We start from the raw sequence: 8422 nt of genomic DNA, 5'->3' as shown, positions 1-8422 counted from the left end.
TTGCGAATACAGACTAACACGGCTGCTACTCTGAAACCTGATTAACCTCTGTTAGCTCAGAAGCTGACACAGATGTATTTGTTACTTGTTTGAAAGTGATCTAAAGCACTCACATCACACCTCAGAGCACAATGGACATAGGCTTATGTAAGGGTCAACTCATGTTTGACTTGCTATGCATCCAATGCACCAGATCTTCAGCTGGTGGAAAGCAGCAGAGCTCCATTGAAGGTCAATAAAATTGTGCTGATTTGCACCAGATTTTTATACCAGTTTTGAAAGTGAAGTTGGATTGAAATGCAACACATAAAATGCTATTCTCTCTTCCCCAAATTAATCCTGACCTCATTTAGTTGGAAGATGGATGCTGCTCTATTCCTTTGACTAAAAGGTGGTGTGTGAACTTCAACCATGGAATAAAGAAATGTTTGTAATTATTTTTTACATTAGTTTGTGGTGGTTTATGAGATTTCTCTGGGCAGAAATGGTTCTGTCACGGGTCATGTTTGTGAAATGCTTATTATCCAGTAGTGACTTTAAGTGGCGCTTCTGGGTACTCAGCACTTTTGACAAATAGACCACTTAATTAAGTGCACTACATACAAACATAGGAGATTATGTTTAGGCTCCGTCCTTTTGAGAATCTTGGCCATAGGGCCCCAACTCTGTAGCCCTTCCTCACGTAATTAATACCTCTGAAGTCAGTAGGACTGTTGGTGGGAGCCTGGCATAGCTGTGGGAAGGGTTGTGAGATCCATCCATCGGTGGACAATTTTCTTTCGTTTTAATTAAACTTGAGGCCCTTAACGGCCAGATCTTTGCCTTTACACTGTGCAATTCAACAGCACACAATTGCTAAATAAATTAAACAAAATAATAAACCACAAACGGAAAAATATATTTCTGTTATGTTGGTACTAGTGCTGAGATCAACGCCAACTCTACAGCCTTGTTATACTGAGAGCACACTTCAGTTCTCAGACCCTCCTTTTCTCAAGCCAGCAAAACCTTCAAACTGCTTTGTAAGCTTGGCTTTTATTCCCTAAGCTGACTGCTGATTCAGGCTCTTAATTGGGTGCAGAATTGTACTAATCATACACCTGTCTTTGTAAGGGGCATCAGAAGAGATTTTGAGCAAATAAGTCTCTCACCTAGACCAGTGTGATTACTGCAGTCAGGAGTTTGGAATCTTGGCATAGAGTTCAATGTGACTCAGGGTGACCAGATAGAAAGTGTGAAAAATTGGGGGGGGGGGGGGAAGAGGGTAATAGGCATCAATATAAGAAAAAGCCCAGAATATTGGGACTTACCCTATAAAATTGAGACATCTGGTCACCCTAAGGTGACTCCACATTATCAGAAGTGTCTGTCCACACAAAAGTGCATGAAGGATCAGGACCAAAGAAGAATTCTGTTTTTGTGTGTGTGTTTTCCTTTCCTGTTCATCTTTCTCTAGCTCAAGTTTTAAAAATCAACCAAAATTTTTTCAGGGAAACTTAAAAAACCCAGTTATATAAATACCCCTAAAAATCCACAATAAAATAAAATGAAAAATATTTGTTTGCCTCAAGTGGGAATTTAGCCAAGTAATGTACAGTATTGAGAAAATATATCAGACTCTGGTCACGTGATTAAAAGTTCACTTTTGCACATACAATAAAAATTGTATTAAGATTTTAGTTATTTAATTGTTGTAGTTTTGTCATGCTATGTGCAGTGGTTTGCGACCATAAGTGCCAACCTGTGGGCAGACTGTCAAAAAGCAGGGCAGACACCCCAAACAAGTTGTATGTTCTAGAATTAGATTTCAACAATCCAGTAACACATATGAACTCCTGAAGCACTGTACCAGTCTTACCAGGGAGTCACAGATGGTCCCCTTGAGCATTCCAGTCTATCTTGCCACCCAGGCTAGCTGGACTTAGTGATAGTTGGTTGCCATACACCAAAGACCACAAAAGGTTGAAGTTGTTCCTGGTCCCAAGAGACCAAGCACTTACCCCAGGTCAATTTGTATCTCAGATCACACATGAAGACAGCGCTTGTAGCCAATCGTATAGTAAACTAACTAATGATGTTTTACCTAGAAAGAAGAAATGAGAAAGTTATTTACAGGTTAAAGCAGGCAAACATATATACATATATGAGTTACAGTCTATGGTTCCAAAAAAGATGACAGAGTTGTAGCAATCTATCAGCTCTGAATGTCTTTTGGGACTAACCCAGGTTGACCTTGGGGATCTCTGCTTCTGTTTCGTAGTTTCCAGTCCTGTGAAAGTCCAAACAGCAAGAGATGAAAAATTTTCTTATCAGCTATCTTTCTTTTTTTCTTCCACGCTTCAAGTTGAGGGGACAAGACCCTTTGTATATAGCCTCATCATGGGTGTGAAGGGGCAGTTAACAAAGCCTATGATTGTGATGTCCCCCAATGGCCCATTTAGTTTTGATGGCCTTATTGGTGATCAAGAGATTATCCTTCTTGATAGGCCCACAGCAAACATTTTTTACAGCTACAAAGCAAAAACTTCTATATTACATTACAGCATATGATAAAGCTATTACAAGTGAGATTAATGCATGCAAAATCCACTGTTCAGCTGAGGCCTAAAGCCTTGGCTAGCACCTGGTGTGCCAGCATGACAAGTTTATTATGCAATTCTCTAGTACTGTGGCTATGGTGTTTTGTGTATCTAAACCACTCTGAAACCCATCAAGTGTTACATATTTTTACAACTCTAGAGTGGGTCTTCTTTTTCCTTTTGGTTCTCTAAAAACAAAAACAAACACACACCAAGGAAATTAAATGCAGAAAACAATGTTATTGGAACGTTACAGTTGCAAATGTAAAAGCAAAAAATGCCAGTAAATACGAAGTTCAAATAGCAACACTAAATTGCCCACTTTGTACAAGTATGTAATGTTTTTATTAATTACTGATTAGGGTGTTAATTGCATAACTTTACATAGTATGTGGCCAGGTCAATATTGCTATTAGTACCTTTGTTTTTACATTTCTTGCCTTGTTTTCCCATTCAAATTTGCCACTTTGGCATTACAGTAGTGCAGACTTTTTGCATGTGATGCAATAAATGGAATGTGAGCGAAATGATGACATTTCATTAAATCTTAATCCTTTGTCCCAATAGTTCATTTGTAAAGATCAAGCTACAATACCTTCATCAGAAGAAGGGCCTCTTTCTCAGAATGGACAACGTCTGATGTGGCTGAAGCAGGAGAACCGTATGCATGCCAAGGACCCTGAAGTCACTGCATACTTCAAAGCTGTAATTCGAGCTTCCCCAGTGACTTTACAATAAATCAAATAAACCAAACTAACAGAACAAGGATGGCAGAAAAAAAATGAGAGAATGAAAGAAAGAGATTCCAAACAAGCACAGGAATAGATAAAGGATTGATATTGACATTTCCAAACAATTTGGCTGTTCCCCACTCTCCTAGACATCAAGCCCAAGGAGTGAAGATTGACATGTGAAAAATTTGGAGCACTGCCTTTTCTTCATGTAGTGATTTTTAGTGCAACACAGACAAGAGTGACATGAGCCACAAATAGTATGGGCAGGGGCTAACTATGTAAGCTGCCTCCAGGAAGTGTTTTAAGGCACTTCAGTTCTGGCTTTTAATATTCCTGTGGTTATTCCCTCTCCTATCATCAAATGGTCCATTCCCTGTCACTCATTCCCAACTTCTGGCAAACAGAGGCTAGGGATACCATCCCGGCCCCTCCTGGCTAATAGCCGTTGATGGACCTACCCTCCATGAATTTATCTAGTTCTTTTTTGAACCCTGTTATAGTCTTGGCCTTCACAACATCCCCTGGCAAAGAGTTCCACAGCTTGACTATGCATTGGGTGAAGAAATAGTTCCTTTTGTTTGTTTTAAACCTGATGCCTATTAACTTCATTGGGTGACCCCTAGTTCATGTGTTATGAGAAGGAGTAAATAACACTTCCTTATTTACTTTCTCCACACCAAGTCATGATTTTATAGACCTCTATCATATCCCCCCTTAGTCGTCTCTTTTCCAAGCTAAAAAATCCCAGTCTTATTAATCTCTCCTCATATGGAAGCTGTTCCATACCCCTAATCATTTTGGTTGTCCTTTTCTGAACCTTTTCCAATTCCAATATATCTGGTATTCAAGATGTGGGCGTACCATGGATTTATACAGAGGCAATATGATATTTTCTATCTTATTATCTATCCCTTTCTGAACGATTCCCAACATTCTGTTTGCCTTTTTTGACGGCCCCTGCACATTGAGTGGATGTTTTCAGAGAACTATCCACAACGACTCCAAGATCTCTTTCTTGAGTGGTAACAGCTAATTTAGACCCCATCATTTTATATGTATAGTTGAGATTGTTTTCCAATGTGCATTACTTTGCATTTATCAACCTTGAATTTCATCTGCCATTTTGTTGCCCAGTCACCCAGTTTTGAGAGATCCTTTTGTAGCTCTTCCCAGTTTGCCTGGGATTTAACTATCTTGAGTAGTTTTGTATCATCTGCAAATTTTGCCACCTCACTGTTCACCCCTTTTTCCAGATCATTTATGAATATGTTGAATAGAACTGGGCCCAGTACAGACCTTTGGTGGACACCACTATTTACCTCTCTCCATTTTGAAAACTGACCATTTATTCATAGATTCATAGATATTAAGGTCAGAAGGGACCATTATGATCATCTAGGCTGACCTCCTGCACAATGCAGGCCAAAGAATCTCACCTACCCACTCCTGCAATAAACCTCTCACCTATGTCTGAGCTATTGAAGTCCTCAAATCATGGTTTAAAGACTTCAAGGAGCAGAGAATAATCCAGTAAGTGACCTGTGCCCCATGCTACAGAGGAAGGCGAAAAACCTCCAGGGCCTCTTCCAATCTGCCCTGGAGGAAAATTCCTTCCCGACCTCGAATATGGCGATCAGCTAAACCCTGAGCATATGGGCAAGATTCACCAGCCAGATATCCAGGAAAGTATTCTCTGTAGTAACTCAGATCCCACCCCATCTAACATCCCATCACAAGCCATTGGGCCTACTTACCATGGATATTTAAAGATCAATTAATTGCCAAAATTATATTATCCCATCATATCATCTCCTCCATATTCCAACCCTTTGTTTCCTACCTTTTAACCAGTTACCAATCCATAAGAGGATCTTCCTTGTTATCCCTTTACAGCTTACTTTGCTTAAGAGCCATTGGTGAGGGACCTTGTCAAAGGCTTTCTGAAAATCTAAGTACACTATATCCTCTGGATCCCCCTTGTCCACAAAATAAATGGACAGGGACTGCCATTTTCATAACAATTCTATGTGGGATAGTTTAATGTCAGGTGACTAGATGTTCTCAAAGAACTATGTTGAAATGATAAAATTCATTTGATTTTTGACTTAGGTCAGAATGAGAACCTAGGTCTCCAGAGGTAAAACTCCAGGTATGAACAGGCAGAAGAGGACCCACGAGGACTTGTAAGAGTTGTACTTGTCTTTCTATTTCTGGATTCCATTTTCAAACTCCATCAACGGTCCTTATTTAGGGCCACATACTGACTGACATGGGTGATCACTGACACAAACATTCCCAATGATGCCAGTGGGTCTAGTCACATACACTAGTGCTCAATGGGGGAAGGACTCCACAACCTGTCCCTTATGAGTGCTCTTGCCTCTTTACATTACTTCATCATAAAGAACAGAGACGGTTGAATAATCGATATCTATCTATCTAAGCTATTTATGTGTCCCCCCCATTACCATAATTTCTGACAGGTTTCAGAGTAGCAGCCGCGTTAGTCTGTATTCGCAAAAAGAAAAGGAGTACTTGTGGCACCTTAGAGACTAACAAATTTATTTGAGCAAAAGCTTTTGTGAGCTACAGCTCACTTCCCCTCTCCTGCTGGTAATAGCTCATCTTAAGTGATCACTCTCCTTACAGTGTGTATGCTAACACCCATTGTTTCATGTTCTCTGTGTATAGAAATTATCTCTCCACTGTATTTTCCACTGAATGCATCCGATGAAGTGAGCTGTAGCTCACAAAAGCTTATGTTCAAATAAATTTGTTAGTCTCTAAGGTGCCACAAGTCCTCCTTTTCTTTTTGCATAATTACTGAGACTCTTTTAATGTATTTTTCCTCAAAACACTCCTGTGTGGTAGGAAAATTCTATTATCCCCATTTTATGGCTGGGGAACTGAAGCAGGGAGAATGAAATCCTGGTCTCGTGGAAGACAATGGGAGTTTTACCAAAGAAAGACTAAATGACTTGCTCAAGGTCACACAGCGAGCCAGCCATGGAGCGGAGAATTAAACCTGGATCTCCCCAGGCCCAGGGTAACACCCTAGCCACTGGACCATCCTTCATCTCTAAATTGTGGGGGAAAAGCTTTTGGCAACAAATTTGTGAAATCCAGCTCATGATTTGGTTCAGCCATTTTGAGGCCATTTTTGGGGGTTTATTTTTCTACAAACATGGAGAGACCTACTTTCCGTCCATGAGACTATTGAGGGTATGAAACCCTGCATTTTTGAGCAAGCAAGAGTATTCTCTATTTGCTATTCTCATGTCTAAAAGGCTTGTCAACCGATCTGGAAATAGACACAACACTGGTCATTTAGGTGACCAGTCACACACATTGAATAATCGTAGGGCAGAGCACTCATTTCTCAGATAATCATAGGGCACAATTTATTTAAACAAATGACTTGGCAGAAAATTATTAATAATAGATTTAGGGAAATTATGATCTGTTTGCCCCCTTTCTGTTTGTTTATGAGCTGTAGGCAAAGTATGTCCAATGAATTGTTACAAATAGTTTGCCTACCTACCATACACAGGAAAACTGCGCTTTGCCAAAATCTTGGCACTATTTTTTCTTCACATCTTCACTTACACAATATAATTTCCTGAAAATACTTTAAAGAAGCAAGAATACTGTGGACTCAGTCCAACCAAAATTCACTTCTGTGATCTCTCCAGGGTTCACAGACAAAGCAGCTATTCCCTGTTCAGAAGAGGAACTAACTTCTCTGCAGCGGTCATGAAAAGCTAGACATTTTTCACTCATCCTTTACCCCCAGAGTCTCTGCCTTCATCCCCACCGTCCAATGTAAGTTTACCCTCTTTCCTGACCAAAGGGACTTGTAGCTTATGGAACAGGGGGCTAACGTTTCAGAAGAGTGAGGGAAGGAATATGCCACTCACACCTTCCATATCATAATCTGATCTCAGTCGATGAGGAGAAAGGCTTTGCTGTCTCTCTTTATTGCAAAATGATGAGAAATCTGAGAAAAGAGGAGGCGTCTGGAGCCCTTAAATACCTCACTCCTGAGATGGAGAACAGGGAAAACAGTAGAGAGGAAAGGGAAGGCAATTAGAAACTCTGGAGAGAAGAATTAAAATGGGGGGTGGGGGGAGGTGGGAGTGGGATAGAAGCCCTGAAGAGGTCATCTTTCAAGTAAAGGCTCCAATTTATGGGGTGGGTACAAAGTTCTCCCCTTAATTTGAAGATGCATATTATAGTTGATACTGTTCACTTTGGGGGATTGTTGGCATGCAGTGTTAGTCATTTACCCTTGTGGTATTTTAATAAATACTTTATTTTTTTAAAAATCCCTCATATCTTGTAGCTATTCTTTATCTAGTGGTGGGCAGAGCATTCTTGGCACAGAGGTTCAGCTACGTTACACAATTCAGTGGTGAGTCTGTAAAAAAAGCCATTTGCAGCATAGGTGTTTCTGTAAACCAGGTCTCACGTGCAGCTGGGCCCGGGAGTTGTTACAGCTCTAGAGATGATCACTCCAGTGATCATGAGCAACAGTGTAAAATCTAGGGAACTCTTGGTCAATGATCGAGTGTAAAAGAGAGAGGCCGACTGATTATTTGAGTGTGTGAGCCAAGCTACCCGATACCTTCTTGGAATTCTTGCCACCTGCAATTAACACCTGCTGTAGAGAATGGAGATGAGCAGCTGCAGACTGGCCAGCTGCTGCTCTCTGCCAGCCAACAAGCCATTTGTGACTCCAGCAGGTGTGTTCCCTTTTTTAGATCAAAGGGGTTTTTGGGAACCTTGTCTTACTTCCCGTTAGCAAATAGGAGTGGAAATACCCTGACAAGGCATCAAGAGCAGAAGTTTGGGGATAATCATATATGATAAGGCCCCACTGATGTGAGCTTTGGGAGTAGTTCTCTCTTTCTAAATGGTAGAATTATTTTTTTGGCGGAAAGGGGATTAAAATGCCTGCACCTCTCCAACTCTTTAGCTGTACCCAGCATAACAATGGCTGCCTGAGATTACACTGCAATGCTTTCTCCATAGAAGCACCTTCATGACCACGTGAATATACACGTGTATGTCCAGATTTCTCTAGTGTGCATGTGTGGTTGTGAACTGCAC

Source organism: Dermochelys coriacea, chromosome 5 (assembly GCF_009764565.3).
Source record: "Dermochelys coriacea isolate rDerCor1 chromosome 5, rDerCor1.pri.v4, whole genome shotgun sequence".
In the NCBI taxonomy this organism is placed as follows: domain Eukaryota; kingdom Metazoa; phylum Chordata; order Testudines; family Dermochelyidae; genus Dermochelys; species Dermochelys coriacea.
The sequence above is the reverse complement of the archived record's forward strand: the minus strand, read 5'-3'. Positions refer to the sequence as shown.